We start from the raw sequence: 17,462 nt of genomic DNA on the forward strand, positions 1-17,462 counted from the left end.
TCCCAGGTGTCTGACTGGATCTCAGTATTCCAGCCTGCCCTGAGCAAGCAGGGATGGGGATGGGGATAGTGCAGAAGGGACTGAGAATCTCTGAGTGGGCTTAAAGGCGGATCAGGTGGGTTGAATTGCTGCTGCCGGCTGGGATTGATGGATAGGTTTGTGTTTAACTCGTCTGGGGCATGTTCAATAGCTGGCTCCAGAGCTCTGGGAGGATATTGTTTTGTTACAGTTTGCATAACACTAAATCAATAAACACATTCAAGCAGATGGAAAGCAAAACACAGGAGACAAACCAGCGCTGTTTGGAGGGGAGAAAGAAACCTCAGAGAGCACTTCTCACTGGTACTTTAGCCTCAAAAACACAAGCAGATGCTCTCACAGCAGAGACCTGATCTAACATCCACCTGCCAGCTCCCTGGGGCTGGGACATGCCCCAAAGACACCACGTTCTGCAAAGGGCACCCAGCACCATAACAAGCAAAATATCACCCTTTATTGCAGCCCTGACCTACTGCACGCCGTGTAATGAGGAATTTTCCATTTCAAACTTTAATGCAATAATTAAGATGTCCATTAAGGTCTTTACAGTTTGACTGCTTGTAATTAAAAATGGGGGTGATGGGGGAGTGGTGTGTGGAAATGGCAGGAGTTGTAGCACAGGGCATCAAGCTCCCAGCAGCAGCTTTTAGTGTTGTGCCTTTTTTTTTTCCCCCTTCTTCACTGTTTTGTTTCTTTCCTCAAATTCATTTTCTTAGTTTTGTTTGTAGGACCTGAAACCCAGGAAAAACAACCTTAGTTCCCACAGGCATGGCTTGGGTTTAAAAAAAGAGCTTTTCCCCTCTACCAAAACACCTTCAAAATACCAGTGTTCCTGGGCTGTGGGGTTTGGAGGTGTCTCTGAGCAGGAAGATTCTTGGGCCATCACCTTGGACCAGGCTGCTTCATTTAACAACCCCACAGCAGCACTGGGGACAGGGTGGGAGCGAGGACAGCCAAGCTCCACCAGCAAGGAGTCCCAGGAATAACCCAAAAGCACAGTGTGACCATCACAGCCTCAGGCTGCGCCAGGGGAGGTTTAGGTTGGATGTTAGGAAGAAGTTCTATACAGAGAGAGTGATTGCCCATTGGAATGGGCTGCCTGGGGAGGTGGTGGAGTCGCCGTCATTGGAGGTTTCATAGTTTCATAGTTTCATAGTTTCATTCAGGGTTGGAAGGGACCACAAGGATCATCTAGTTCCAACCCCCCTGCCATGGGCAGGGACACCCCACACTACATCAGCCTGGCCAGAGCCTCATCCAGCCTGCTCTTAAACACCCCCAGGGACGGGGCCTCGACCACCTCCCTGGACAACCCATTCCAGGGTTTCACCACTCTCATGGTGAAGAACCTCCTCCTCACCTCCAGCCTGAATCTCCCCACCTCCAGCTTCATTCCATTCCCCCTAGTCCTATCACTACCTGAGATCCTGAGAAGTCCTTCCCCAGCCTTCCTGTAGCCCCCTTCAGATACTGGAAGGCCACAATTAGGTCACCTCGGAGCCTTCTCTTCTGCAGACTGAACAGCCCCAACTCCTTCAGTCTGTCCTCATAGGAGAGGTGCTCCAGCCCTCTGATCATCCTTGTGGCCCTTCTCTGGACACGTTCCAGCACCTCCACATTCCTCTTGTAATAGGGGCTCCAGAACTGGACACAGTACTCCAGGTGGGGCCTCACCAGGGCTGAGTAGAGGGGGAGGATCACCTCCCTCGACCTGCTAGCCACACTTCTCCTGATGCAGCCCAGGATCTGATTGGCTTTGCAGGCTGCAAGTGCACATTGAGAGCTCCTGTTGAGCTTTTTGTCCACCAGCAGCCCCAAGTCTCTCTCCTCAGGGCTACTTTCCAGCCAGTCACTGCCCAGCCTGTATTTGTGCCTGGGATTGTGTTCAGGAGGAGACTTGATGGGGTGCTTGGTGCCATGGGTTAGCTGTTTGGGTGGGTTGGATTGGTTGATGGGTTGGACACAATGATCTTGAAGGTCTCTTCCAACCTGGTTTGGTTTATTCTAAATAAATGTTGGTTTATTCTACCTCAGGCATGGGAATGGTAACTGGGGCTTTATGCTCCAGCTGGTTGCCAGCCTGGGGTAGCTCCCTGCTCATGCAGTTCCCAGTGCAGGATTAAGGGTGGGGCAGGTTTTAATCCAATAATAATAAGAGGGGAAAACTCCCACACCAACCCACATCTTCCAAAGCATCTCTGCTCCTGGGAGGACAAAGTCCCATTATCCAGTAATAGGATTTGGCCTCCTAAAGCAGTACTGAACTACTTGTAAAATTTTGTTTCCAAATCACCAGATTTTTCTTTTCTTTTTTTATTTTTCTTTTTCCCCCAAAGGATTAACAAAATTTAATGATTCGAGTGAGGAAGCTCAGTCAGCTGCCAGGAAAGAAAAAAAAAAGCTTTGGCTGAGCCCTTGAATCTCTTCCCAAATTGTTTTGCCCTGCTCTGTGCAACGACCAATTTCCTGGTGCCTCGCTCCTGCTCCTCCCAACGCGTCTCTGCCCGTCACCTCCTGCCACTTTGGCATTAATTATTCTCTAGCAAATTGGGTTTTCATTTCAGCTCCAAAGGAAAGAAAAAGAACCCCAAACAAATAAATTAATAAAATCTCCCCCCCCCTTCCCCCTTTCCTTGTGAGACAAAGGGAAAGGTACACATGTAGTAATTACCACTAGGGTTTTACACAAAGCATTAGCAAGCTACTCGCGCATGTCCTGCATCCTCATTAAAGGCAAACCGTTTGTGGTTGACAGGGGATTTTCCTGTGCAACCAGTTAGGCTCGTTGCAGCTGTTGAATTCCTTTCATGTGGAGGCTTTTTTTTTTCCCCCCCCTCTCTCCTACCAAGTCTCAGACAAACCCACTCATTTATCATCTCTCCTGTGTACCAGCGACAGTCACATGCGAGGTGAACGCTTCCGTGAGACTCATGTTTGGCCCTTCAGATGCCCCACAGCTGATGTGACCACCCTCAGCTGGTCAAGGGGCACCTTCCTGTGGTTATCTTCTTATTTTGCCCCCCAAAAGACAAGTGACAACTCGTGCCTGTAAAGCCCTTGTCATAATTTTCCTGGCTACTGTTGCCTTTGTGTGGTTCTGCTGCTGTGACCAACCTGCTCCTCAGTGGAGAGAGCTCTGCTCCGCCTCCTTCAGAATCCTTTCTCCAGCTTCTCTATTCCCTGGTCCAGCCCTCTCCACACAGCCACTTATCAGGTTTTGGGGACCAAACAAGATGCCTGCACCATCACCATCACTGGAGGTGTTTAGGAAGAGACTGGATGGGGTGTTTGGTGCCATGGTTTAGTTGATTAGGTGGTGTTGGGTGGCAGGTTGGACTCGATCTCAGAGGTCTCTTCCAACCTGGTCTGGTCTGGTCTGGTCTGGTCTGGTCTGGTCTATTCTATTCTATTCTATTCTATTCTATTCTATTCTATTCTATTCTATTCTATTCTATTCTATTCTATTCTATTCTATTCCATTCTACACATCCCCAGACTCGTGGGAGGGAGGATGTGCCGCTGGGCACCCCAGACCTTGATTATTTACTGGTTATTTAGCAAAATAACCTCCCCAAACAGATAGTATTATCAGCAAGAGCATAATCAGATATCGGAGAGGAGGTTTTCAGAGGAGTAATTTATCATGATCTGTTTTATTTCATTTTATTTCAGCCCATCTGGGACACAACTGAGCTTTGGAAAGGGCTGGAGGCTGCAGTTCCCACTGCAGGAGCCACCTGGACAAGAAAGAGCTCAGCATAAAACCTCCAGCCTAGAAATTTCATTTTACAGAAACCTCTAAGTAGGGCACACAGTACAGCAAAGTGTTGTTTCAGTGACCTGAGAAATGTTTGCATGGCCCTGGGCTGTCCTTCAAGGAGAACCAGTGCTGGTGACAGGGAGACAGGCTGTTCTGCACCTGGACAAAAATAAAAGTTCAGATCCAGGGATCAGGACAAACCTTTTCAGAGGGGTATCTGTTTTCCAACAATACCATGCCTGAAGACAGTAAAAAATTCCAATTTAACTTATTTCTTACTTAAATGATACAATTTGGTGGGGGAGGTTGGGGAATTAGAAGCACTGGGGAAATTTTGATTGACCTCCAAATCAATTTTGTTTCTTTTTCCTGGCTCACAGTTCTGTGAAAAGCTTTAACCTTTAGGTCACCAAACTCAGGATGCAGCAAAATAAACTCCTTAAACAAACAGTATTATCAGCAAGGGCATAATCTGATATCAGAGAGGAGGTTTTCAGAGCAGTAATTTATTGTGATCTGCTTTATTTCATCTTATTTCATGTCCTCTGAGCTCCGTCGAATACCAATTGATCTCCTTCAGCATCCTCAGATCATGTCAGCATTTCCAGACATTTGCTGTGTAGTTTTGATTCAAGTCCAGGTAAAATTCCTGAAACCCAGAAACAGAGCCTTGAAATGGACAAACTCTTCCTGGCAGGTTTTGGAGCTCTTTCATAACAGCTTTGGTGTTGAAAAATGGGAACTGTTTGGGAAGGGCTAAAAGATAAACATGCCTGGAAATAGCTGTCTTTAAAAGGGTTTAGGATAGAAATGATGCCTGAAAGAGCATCATTAAGATGTATTACCCACAGGTTTAAAGGATATGGATAAAGCTGTTTAGGATGGAAACTGAACCAGATTCACCGCTGTTTTAAAACCAGATATGCAAATATGCACTCAGCTAGGAATCTGCCAGGGTAGTTAGCCTGGCTGAGACCTGCCTGTGTCACTGTCATGGTTTAAAACACACGTGGAGCAGGCACAGGCAAATCTGGCTTGTAAATGTAACACCAAAGTAATGCAGTTTGGGGTATCACTGACTGGGTTTGCTGTTTGGATTGGGGGTGGGGCTCAAGCAGGGCATCTGCCTCCAAGAGTCTCCACCAAGAGGTGTTTTGCTTTAGCACCTGCCCTTTTCTGGCAGGTTTAAAGCAGAGCCACAAGCTCAGGTGTGGGTAGGAAATGGCATCTTGTGGTGCTGCTCAGAGCTTTGGTATTTGTAAGTGAATCTTCACCACTGGGCTGGTAAGAACATGTCACCTCTCTCAGCAAGCACACCACATTCTCTCTTTTCCTTAAACACAGTGCCAATTGTTATCCTCTTCTGATCATGTCTGTTCATTCTCTCCCTCCTCCTCCTCCTTCTCCTCCTCCTCCTTGGAGATTTCTGGATTAAAGAATAAAGCACTGAATTGATTTCCTGAACGTGCATTAGAGAGGATTATTCCAGGGGCTTCATCCGTGTTTGGTGGATTAATATTTCCAGGGAAGGGCATCTCTGATCTCATGCAGTACTTCTCTCAACACATCCCAACCCCTTTTTATTTTTCCTCTCTTGTAGGCAAGGAGGAACATCTTTAACAGCAAGAGATGGACAGGAGGACTTCTCAGCACTGGCAAGTGAGCTTCAGCATCTTCTATAACATCTCCATTTCCATGTAAATATATGAAGGGTGATTTGTGTGAATTTTGCCTTTTCTTTACTCCACCAGTAACAAAGAATAAAGCCAGACACAGAAGTTACTCTCAGCTCCAGGGAAATCAGGTAAAAATCTCTGTGTCCCACCACTTGCCACCACCAGGACCCACTGAGAGAGGGGCACAGCATTCAGATGACCTATCCAATTAATTAATTTGGCCTCCACACCCTGTACAAAGAGCAGATTAAGGACCTATTACATTATAAGACCAATCTATGAAGCCTTGATAGCAATGCTTGGCTCTGAATTGTGCTTTAGATGTTAACCACTAAAGTAGAGCTAAAGCTCCCTCTCTCCTGGTCTCCTGCACGTGGAGGAGACACTGTGTGTAATTGAGCAGAAGAGGCAAAACCTCTTCCCAGGGGAAGTGGAGGCGAGGCAGCCCCAAAGCCTAATTGAGACCTCTGAGACCAGCCTTTAGATGTCAACCAGCCGGACAAGAGATGATTGCTCCTCAGACATGCCCAGCCAGATCAGCTGGGGTCCCTTTGCACTCAGCTGCAGCAGGGCTTGGTCTGGTAATGGCTGTAAGGAAAAAGAAGAAAGGAATAAAGAAATCATGTCTGAGTAGCAGGCAGGGCAAAAGCAAGCATTCAGAAGGACTGCCCAGCCGTCCCTGGACATTTTCTTCTAGGTATCGACCACTTGTCCTCTTGCATGGTCCAAGGTTTGCAGGCAAAGCTGCTCTAAGACAGAGGAAGCGTTATGAAGAGAGGAAAATCATCCTGTCCTTTGTCAGCAAATCTGCAGCAGCTGCACACAAGGAAAGAGTCTTTGCTTTTGCACTGCCCCCCAAACCAAAGAAGGCACTGGGTGTGGTAGCCACACTCTTCTGAGTGTCAATGCCTGGTTTCAAGATGGTTTGATTGTTTGCTTCTAGTCCCAGTGTAGGACTGGAGCAGGAAATCACAGACTCATGAAATTGTTTTGGCTGGAAGAGACCTTTAAGCTCATCAAGTCCAACCATTAACCCAGCGCTGTCAGGTCACCACTAAACCATGTCCCTCAGCACCACATCTCCAAGGTTCCAAAACCTCTCCAGGAATGGGAACTTCACCACTGCCCTGGGCAGCCTGTTCCAGGCCTTTACAACCCTTTTGGTGAAGAATTCTTTTGCTAATGTCCATCCTAAACTTCCCCTGGTGCAACTTGAGTCCTTTTCCTCTTGAAATGTCAAAGAAAATATTGTCCCTGTCTGTAAAGGTGATGAAGGAAACAGGAACATTGGCTGGCTCTGCCACTGGGGTAAGGAAACCTGGCAGAAACTAGGAAGGTCATGCTAGAAGGATGGATGGAGCTTCACTCACCTGAGATGGATACATTTGTTCAGAGCAGGAGATGGCAATGGAGGTTTTTGACTCCTGATCTGCTCTGAGGATGCAAAGAGCTGGTCTGGAGGGTGGGACTCTGTTGTGGGTGGGAAGGTGTTTGGTGTGGGAAAGTCACAGTGGAGAGTATATCTTACCCTTCCTCACAATGCATTTATCTTCTTGCTTTCATCTGACTCCCAGGGATGATGTTTATCAGGCAGAGGTTCCTACACACATTTGGACAGGTGACACCATCCCCCTTAGCTACTCCAAAGACGGCAAAGCAAGAATTTAAAGTGTAAGGGGAAAATAATTGGTTGAGATTTAGCCCATGATCCTGAGGATCATCATCCCAGCAGCTCCAGCTGCATCCCCACTGAGGGATGATCCTTGGTGCAGCACACAAAAAATTGCCACAGCAAAGGCATGGATCCCTCTGGCCTGGGCTGATGAACCAGATCACCTCACAACTCCTACATTTCATTACCAAACCACAAGCACACCAGGTGGATTTGCACTTTCTTAGAGCCACCAGAAACAAGGAGAGATAATTTTTGCAGCTGATGCTCAGCACTGGGCAGCCAGGACATTACCCTATGTGCCACAGCTCTGTTTGGTTTGCTGAGATGAAGAAACATGACCTGAAAAGAGTAAGCACAAACCCCATGCCTTATTAGCAGTCCCATCACACGGTGTGCTGTTAGCTAATTCCTCAGCAGTGCATTACCAACAGGCAGTGTAATGAGGATTGCCTTGCTTGGCTTCAGAGAGAAACTTCAAGTTGAGACATCTATTGAAACATCTCCTTGTGGTCCCCCTTGCTTTCCTCCTTTTCTCCACAGAAATCTCCATCTCCTTTCCCTGTCCCTTAGCAGAATTATCCCACACCTCCTATTTTGCTTTCTGTAACAAATCCCATGAGGCTTTACCACACCTGAGCAATAGGAATAGCTGGACAATGCATTCCTTCTTCTCACTTTCTAGTTTTCCATAACAAATGTTTTGACTCTGAAAGATTCCTGCCCTCTCCTCGAGGTTTGCCTGGGAAAAACAGCCCTGAAAATAAAACATTTGGGGATCAGTATGCACAGACTCCTCAGGAACTTATTTCTCTTGGTTTCTGGTTCCAAGTGTTTCGAACGAAAGCTTCGACCAGGTGGCACCAGAGAGCACATCGCATCTTTGTGAGTTTTAGAACTAAAGGAACTTAACCATCAACTGCAAAATTGCTTCTTTCACGCTGTTCCTTCCACCAGCAACCTCTTTGGCGATACAGCTCCGTAATTAAATCCTGCACTTTTGAAGGCATTCCTTTCACTGCGGAGACTAAAGATGTTGCTCCTCAGCGCCTAAACGACGGCAGGGGGCAGGGAAGGCACCTGAGGTCTGTCCCCCCTGTGGCTTTACTGCAGGAAAGGGAAAGAAAACCTGAGAGCAACGCAACGCTCAGCCCTGGGAGAGAAAATAGCTGCCTAGGAGTGCATGTGCTCAGACTGCAGCCTGGGCCACGTGGGAGACCCGGGTTCGATTCCCGGCCAATACAGGTGAAGTTTTGTCCCCTCCCAAGCCCAGCGCGCTGCTTTGCTTGCTGTTGTTGCTTTTATTGCCTTTTTACGACCTTTTAGTGCCAATAAATCAGTTACCAAAAACTTTTACCTGGAGTCATCTATAACAAATGGTGCAGGACTTCTCAGGATCTCAGGTAGTGATAGGACTAGGGGGAATGGAATGAAGCTGGAGGTGGGGAGATTCAGGCTAGATGTGAGGAGGAGGTTCTTCACCATGAGAGTGGTGAAGCACTGGAATGGGTTGTCCAGGGAGGTGGTCGAGGCCCCGTCCCTGGAGGTGTTTAAGACCAGGCTGGATGAGGCTCTGGCCAGCCTGATGTAGTGTGGGGTGTCCCTGCCCATGGCAGGGGGGTTGGAACTAGATGATCCTTGTGGTCCCTTCCAACCCTGAATGAAACTATGAAACTATGAAACTATAAATCTTCCCTCCCTGCTTGATAAATGCTGCTCCAGCCTGAAATGTCGAAAGGAAAATAATAAAACTCCACTTCTCTCTTCCCCCCCCCCCCCCCCCCCCCCCCCCTTTCCCTACTTCTTTCTAGTTATTTTTGACAAGCTGGAAGAGAAGAGGGGCAGAGGGAAAGGCTGAGGCATGTTTGATATAGACTTTTGACAGAGCTTTTACTTTATTATGTTTAATTGAAAAGTGTTAACATGGTCCGACATGAATATTCAGCTGATGCCTTTTGGTGCTGTTCCAGGAGTTACGATCGCCTGTGATTCCACCACGGCTTCTCAGCACGGAGCCCTGTCAAAGCCAGAGTGACAGTGGGGAAGCTATTAATTGAAATAGCTTCATTAATTAGTAATTAACAGCAGGGTAATGACTATGTCACACATCGTATTTCAATGAATGCCCTTCATGTGTTATGGGGCTTTTAATTAAAGAATATGCATTTTAATTAAAGGCAAGTTTGGCCCTTTGGCCTCTGGAATACAAAAGATGTTTCTAACTTTCAAGACAGAGAGGAGGAAAGGTTAGTGTGGGGAAAAAAAAAACCCAGGCTGAGAGCAAGTCATTTCAAAGTTAAATCACCGCCACAGCCATGAGCCCAGAGCATGGCTGTGTTCATGTGTTCAAGTGTGTGGCCATGGCACTTTGGGACATGGTTTAATGGCCATGGTGGTGTTTGCTTGGGGGTTTGACTTGCTGATCTTGGGGGTCTCATCCAGCAGAAGCAATTCTATGAGTCTGTGATTCTTTGTGATTCTCAGCTCCTGGATGGCTGAGGATCAGCTGCTGTGTTTGCAGCCATAAAGCCAAGTCCAACCAGCTTACACCCAGGATGCTGCTGGGAGCTGTCCCTTGCTGTGCTTGCTGCCAGCCATGTTTGTGCGTGACCAAAACAGTGCTGAGGGATCTTGGAGCAGCTCAAGGAACCCCACAGTGGTGTCTTGGAAAGAAAGGACCCATTGCTGCTGAGACAGGCACAGGGGTTGGAGATGATCATTCCAATAAGCCAAGTGCAATAAATTGCAGTAGGCTTTGGACTTTGTGTGTTCTGCTGGTTAGGATTTACTCCCTGGAACTGGGTTGGGCACAGTGCTGGTTTCTCTTGACAGCTCTTTCTGGAGTGATCCCACATATATGCTCAGAAAGATCAATGTGGAGGTTGGAAATTTATAGACTACACTATAAGCATCAAGGGGAAGTTGAGAAAAATAGATCCAGGGTGCCTGAGAGCTATTTACAATCTCAAGCAAAAAAACCAAACCAAACCAAAACCAAAAAGCCCCAACTCAAACCACACAAACCACTAAAATCTCCACCCAGCCAGAAACAACCACCCAAAGGGTTGCTTTACATTTTGATTAAAAAAAAAAGAAGTAAACCCAAAAAAAACCCTCTTCAAACTGGCCCCTTTCAAAAATAAACTCTACTCCCCTGACATCCCCATCTGAAAGACTGCAGAGCAGCTTCCCAAATGTGATGAGGATTAGATGAGTGAGACATTGCATTTCAAAGAGAAAATGACACATCAAAGGTAGCTTCAACCTGATACTGAAGTACCCACCCAGGAGGGCTCCTGCCTGGAGGATTGGACAAGGCAGAGGCAGTTGCTGCTGCTGAGAGTGCTGGGAGAGAATGTGGGAAGGGCAAGAGGCAGCCCCATGTCTTTTGGAAGGGAGCTGGGGTCTGGCTTAGACCAGTGCAGTTTTTGGGAAGCACATCTGCCTCTCCTGGATGGATGCTGGTTGGGAAGTCACCGCTTTGTCCCTGGGCTGCTGAAATGTCTGTGGTGTGATTGTGTCTTTAAACAACCCCTGAAACTAATTTAATAATGAACTAAGAGTATCTTCTGCCTCCCAAACTGGTCATTTCCAGGTCTCAGATGAGGTATCTTTTACCTTGCTGCTATACCTCTGGCATGTCTCAGGAACAGCCAACTCCACCTGGCCCCTCCACCTGAGTCCATAACATGGTGAGGACGCTGTTCCCCTCGAGCACACCAGCCATCGTCTCGATTTATGGGCAACAGAAGAAACTGTGCTAAAACTTAGTCATAAAAGCCAATAGTTTCACCAAGTGAAGATAATTTATACTACTATTGATATTAAAATATGACCCTTTTATTGCACTGGAGTGCTGAACTCCTCCAGTAGCTCTTTAGCCTCATTAGAGAGAACGCAGAAAGGTCTGCAAGTCCCCGATACTCAGTGGCACTAATTGAGCCCAACTTGGCTCTTGGCATGGGCCAAACCCTTCCAGACTCTCCACCACCCCCTCCCCCAGTACCCACATGCATGTGACAGCTGGAAACTGGGACAGCCACGTACGCAACAACCCCAGACTCGGTGGCTGTGATGTGAAAGATGGAGATGCAGAGAAAATAAGGGTTGGAGCAAAGTGGACTTGGGATGGTGAGACACCATCTGCCAAATCCCTTCTGCTGCTCGGAGGGAAGAAAGGGAGAAAAGAAGCGGATGTCGAAACTGAGAGTTAAACTTTGGAGGAGAGGTTGGGGGAGGGAAAAATGTGTCAATCACTCTGGGTATCCAAGTATGGTAATTAATGTTAATAACATTAAATAATTTGAATGGACAAGCCATATTTTATATCATATTTCTTTGGCGTTTTTACTGGTGTCACACTGGGTTTGTCCTTGTGTCCTGGATCAGTACGATCCCATTCGCCGCCAGTAAAACCGAGGGTGACTTTGGGGTGAGGGAGTTGTTTTAAAGATCATCTCTCTCTATACCTATATATTTTTTCTCCTATTTCCAGCTATGAAATTCCTACCCTGGTGGGAATGTAAATTGTACAGACAGCAAAGATTTATTTACTTTGCAACAGCAGGTATTTTGTGCAAGTGTGGGAAGACAGATCATGTTTCTCTTCACCACCAAGGCTTATGTGTGTACATTTTGCAGTTACATCTGCTCAGACACTAAGAACAACATATTTTAAGCATATTTTTCACCTTTAGGCTCTGCATCTATTCAAGGCCCCCTGGGTTTGATTTCACAACTTCTGCTAAAGTTGTGACCCAGCTGGAGGGGAAAGTGCCACCACAAGGTGCGTCAAAGAAAGCCTTTGGTTTTACTCCGGTTGCTAAAACGCTGGTGGGGTGCTCAGCTCTGTAGAAAACATGGAGATGAGGGTTGTCTCCTGAATAAGGCTGCTTGAACAAAATCTCACAGGGGTGTTCAAAAGAAAAATGGCTCCCTAGGTAAAGAAATTTTGGTGGCGCACAGACCAGCAAAAGATTTGTGGAAATGAGAACTGAAGCCTTTTGTTTTCGTTGTCTGGCTGGGTTCACAGCAGAAAAAACCCAACCACCACAACTAAAGGAGTTTTAATTTTCTTCAACAGCTCTAACAAAAATAAACCCTGATTTAGGGTGAGTCTTGGTGGGCTCAAGCTGAGTGTGAAGCGCCTGAGTTGTCCCTTTCTGGCTGTAGGGCAGAGAGATTCTTGGTGTGTTTTTAGACACAGCTCTTTGCAGCTGGAAAACTCATCAAACTATGGTCAAATCCCTGCTCAGATGCAGCACAGACAAAGGAGTCTGGTTGGGACATCATGGCCACTCTTTTCCTTTTTATTTGTAGCCACAACAAGAAGTCCAATCTGGATGTGACCTGCCTTGTGCAGAAGCAAGGGAACTGTGATTCAGGTCTGGTGGTGCTCATTAGGTTTCTCTCCCAGAGAAGACGCTGCCATTAGTCTGTCCATTAGGTACAGCTTGGTAAGCTAATTGCTGCTGCTGCAGGAAGGACAGGGATGGCTCCTGCCTCCAGCCAGGGGATTCCAGCAGCCTGTTCTGTGTCTGATGATGAAGTCAGCTCCAGAGTCAAGCCAGTGCTGCTCTGTGCTTTAGCTCCAGTTGGGAAGAGCATCATAGAATTCTTTCAGTTGGAAAAGACCTTTAAGACCATAGAGTCCAACCATTAGTCAACTTGACTAAGTCTGGTGCTAAACCTTGTCCCTCAGCTCCACATCTCTGCCTCTTTGAAACACCCCCAGGGATGAGGATTCATCCAGCTCTTTGGGGAGGCTGTTCCATTCTTTGAGAATCCTTCCAGTGTAGAAGTTTCTTCTATCATGGAATCATAGAATTGTTAGGGTGGGTTGGAAGGGATCTCAAAGATCATCTAGTTCTAACCCCCTGCCATGGGCAGGGACGCCTCACACTAGAGCAGGTTTTTCAGAGCCACATATAGCCTGGCTTTAAAAAACTCCAGGGGTGAGGCTTCTACCACTTCCCTGTGCAACCTTTTCCAGTGTCTCACCACCTCATGGTGAAGAACCTCTTCCTAACATCCAGTATGAATCTACCCATTTCTGTTTTTTTTCCCATTCCCTCTAGTCCTATCACTCCCTGACACCCTAAAAAGTCCCTCCCCAGCTCTCTTTTAGGCCACTTTAAGATACTGGAAGGCCACAATAAGGTCTCCTTAGAGCGTGGTGCTACTTGAGGCCATTTCCTCTCATCCTATCACTCTTTACTAGGGAGTAGAGAACAACATCCCCCTGGCTCCATCATAGTATCATAGTATCATTCAGGGTTGGGAGGGACCACAAGGGTCAGCTAGTTCCAACCCCCCTGCCATGGGCAGGGACACCCCACACTAGATCAGGCTGGCCAGAGCCTCATCCAGTCTGCTCTTAAACACCTCCAGGGACGGGGCCTCGACCACCTCCCTGGACAACCCATTCCAGGGCTTCACAGACCCATCCTATTGCTAGGTTTAGATGCAACCCAAGCATCCCCATAACACACGCTGAAATCCCTTGTAAGTGCCTGACCTTGCTCTGTTTTTCAGCTCCAGGAGAGAAGCCAACTTGTCCCGTATGAAATATTTTTTTTTCACCTTTTCTTCTCCTTTCCCCACCCTCCCCCCTCCAAATCCTCTTGTTTGTTGTGTACCCAAAGCCCCCTCATCGCTTTCAACTCAAACTCCCTCCTCCTTTCTGCTCCCAGAAATTAAAACGTGGCGAGGTCTTTTCTCTCTCTTTCTTTTGTGTTTTTCTTTGCCTTTTTATTTCCCCCCCCCTTTTTTTTTTTTTTTCCCCCCTTCCATTTTGGTTTTGAACAGCAAGATTAAAAGTTGTTTGAAGAATAATGTTTGCCCAAGTTTGAGCTGACATTCAATTTTAATGACTTTTAAAACAAAGTAGCTACTAACTGCGCATCGTTTTATAGCTTCCTGATGTCTGACAGGTGTTTTTGCCCATGTGGGAAACAGATGCTAATAACATTTTCCCTAATAGCTCATAAATAATAAGCATTTAGCATTTTCCTTTGTATACTGCACTGTCAATAGCCAATTTACTTTTCAGAAGCCACAACGTTTTCCTGTCAATCAGTTTTTGCCTCCGGCGCTTTTTGGTGATTAGAAACCCCTTAGAGAGAGAGAACTCCAAATTAGTTTTAAATAAAAAATAAGAATATTCATGCTGTTGAACATCTAAAGGTAAAAGAAAAAAAAAACCAACAAGTATAGAAAAAAAACCCAGTTAAAAAAAAAAAAGAGAGATCTGGGTACATAAATATCACTGGTGGGGTATTAATACTTCATAGAACGAGAGTGACCAACTGCTCTCGGGGGAAATGCAGCAAAGACAAGCACATGACACAAAGGGAGGACTGTAGGCTGGAGGAAAAGAAGTTTTTTTCACATTAAAAAATGAAGTAATTTAGGGTTTGCTGAACAGTTTCAGCTCTAGGAAAGCTGTGTCACCTTCTGCTATGGAAGAGCAGCAGCCAGTATGGCGTAGCGCTTGATGCCTGCTGTGGTGCCTCAGTCTTCTGATACAGTCCTGGCATTTTGTCTCTTTCATAGAATCATAGAGTCAGAGAAGCAATAAGGTTGGAAAAGACCTCAAAGAGCATCAAGTCCAACCTGTCACCCAACACCTCATGACTACTATCACAGTATCACAGTATATCACAGTATAACTTAGGTTGGAAAGGACCTCGAGGATCATCGAGTCCAACCTGTCACCACAGACCCCATGACTAGACCACAGCACCAAGTGCCACGTCCAATCCCCTCTTGAACACCTCCAGGGCTGGTGACTCCACCACCTCCCTGGGCAACCTGTTCCAATGCCTGATCACTCTTGCAGGAAAGAAATGTTTCCTAATCTCCAACCTAAACTTCCCCTGGCATAATTTCAGGCCATTTCCTCTCATTCTACCACCTGGCACTAGGGAGCTGAAACTAACCCCCACCTCACTTCAACCTTCTTTCAGGGAGTTATAGAGAGCAATGAGGTCTCTCCTCACCCTCCTCTTTTCCAGACTAAACAATCCAATTTCCCTCAGGTACTCCTCATAAGACCTATTCTCTAGACTTACCCCTGCCCCAAAATGTGTAAAGCTGACATCTTTCTCTCCAAGGAGAGAGCATATGCAATACTGGGAAGTCCACAGTTGTAGACACCAAACCCAGAAGGAGCTTGAAGGACCACAGGGAGCAGGAGCCAGGCATCTATCTTCTTCTGCTGATTGCCTTCTCCACGCAACTGCCTTCTGCTGGTTCATCCTCCCTTTTCTACTGTCACAAGAAGTGTCAGATGAGGGACCAGGTACCTCATGTCGGACCTTTCAGGCTTCACTGTAATATCTCTGCATCTCCCAGGTAAAACCAGGTTTAATAAACTCAATTTAAATACATTTTCTTCCATCAATGATCACAACAAAGAGCACTTTGGAAGAGAGCAGAACCTTGTGCTCTAGGATTCAAACCTATTTCTGGTGTGGGTATGTTCAGATTTCACACCAGCTTTGAATCACATCAGCATTGTGAGGTTTTTTTTACCTTCAGCAGCGTTCTGGTAGGAGCTTGGCTCTGTCACAGTTTGTCTTTTTGTGCACAAATGAGCTGAAATTCATTGATTTCACTGTTCATTACCCTTACATTGCATTGTAATATGCAGCTCTTCTGCCAGATTTATTTTCTTATTCATTTAGCAAGAGAAATGGAGTGATGCAACCTCTGCCAGCCAGGACAAAAACATAGTTGGGTTTTGTGGGTTTTTTTTAAGAGGAAGTGGCCTCATTTATTCCAACACATTGACCTGAAACTCTGTGGCACACTGAGATATCTGCAGCCACGCTGAACACTATTAAACCCCAAGGGGTCTTAGTTAATCACATGTAAACATGAATAATGCAGTGACATAACATGCAGGTATCACATATACACAAGACAAAGGGCAGACAGTGGGGTGCTTCATCTGGTTGATTTTCTCCCTGAGTGAAGGGAAAGGAAACTTTTCCCTTAAGTGAAGTGATTTTTCAAACCTTGCCATCAAATGTGACAATAATGATGAGGCCCTCTTCACTTTGAGGGTGGTGGAGCACTGGAACCAGTGGAATCTCCATCTCTGAAGTCATTCAAAACCGGGCTGGACACTGTCCTGTGCAACCTGCTCTGGGTGAACCTGCTCTGGGTGAACCTGCTCTGGCAGTGGGGTTGGACTAGACAATCTCCAGAGGTCCCTTCCAACCCCTACCATTCTGTGACCCACATTATTTTCTTCCTTCATGAACTCATCTTGTAGCAGCAGCTGCAGCAGCAGCAGCACATCAACTCCTTCTGAAGTGACAGCAGTGAAATGGTTAATGGCAGCTTGAAATGACTATCCTTGGAGTCAGCATTAGCACTGAGGAAGCTTGGATTTCTTTAAGCAATTCTGGCTGCCTGCTTGCCCATGCAGAAGACAAACATGCCCAATGTTTCAATTCACATGTGGGAACTTTCTAATAATAGGGGTGTTAATTGAGAGCAGAACAGCTCTAGCAGGTGAGGAACAATTAGCTTCTGCTTTCACAGAAGGTACCATGGCACATCCAGCCCTAGCAGTCTGCAAATCACTTTTGCATATCTAATTTTTAAAGCTAAAAGATAGCTCTTCTGGAAGCAAAAGGGCTTCTGGCAGCAGGTTGGGACATTGCAGCGTCAGCACTCAGAAGAGTTCCAGTGAATAGCCCTAGCATCACCAACTTCAGGGTTCTTGGTTTTGTTCAGCACCTTCTGCTCAACTCCCAGTTTGACAATGGCCTTCAAAGAGGAAATAGTGATAGGACAAGAGGAAATGGCCTCAAGTTGCACCAGGAAAGGTGTAGGTTGGATAGCAGGAAAAGCTTCTTCACTGGAGGAGTGGTCAGGCATTGGAACAGGCTGCCCAGGGAGGTGGTGGAGCCACTATCCTTGAAGGTGTTAAAAGAACACAGACATGGCACTTTGGTACATGGTGGTGCTGGGCTGATGGTTGGACTTGATGATCTTAGAGGTCTTTTCCAACCCTTATGATTCTATGAGTATTTGCCAGGAATAGCTGGATGAAAGAAAGGTGAATGCTTGGTTTTACTGGGATCATAATTCCTTGTCATGATCTGGCTGCTGATGGACTACTAAAACTTGTGAGATGTAGTGAGACTTGCCCTCCAGATGGTGTTGGGTGGGAGCTGTTACTGCTGAGTAGCTTAGTGTTAACTGTGAGAGGTTTGAAGGAAACCTGAAAGACTCACAGACACTTTTCTGTCTGTTATTTTTTCAATCATTTAATAGAATCATAGAATGCACTGGGTTGGAA

The sequence above is a fragment of the Melanerpes formicivorus genome, unplaced genomic scaffold (genome assembly GCF_026170545.1).
Source record: "Melanerpes formicivorus ecotype bairdi unplaced genomic scaffold, bMelFor1.0.p_v2 SCAF_19, whole genome shotgun sequence".
Lineage (NCBI taxonomy): Eukaryota > Metazoa > Chordata > Aves > Piciformes > Picidae > Melanerpes > Melanerpes formicivorus.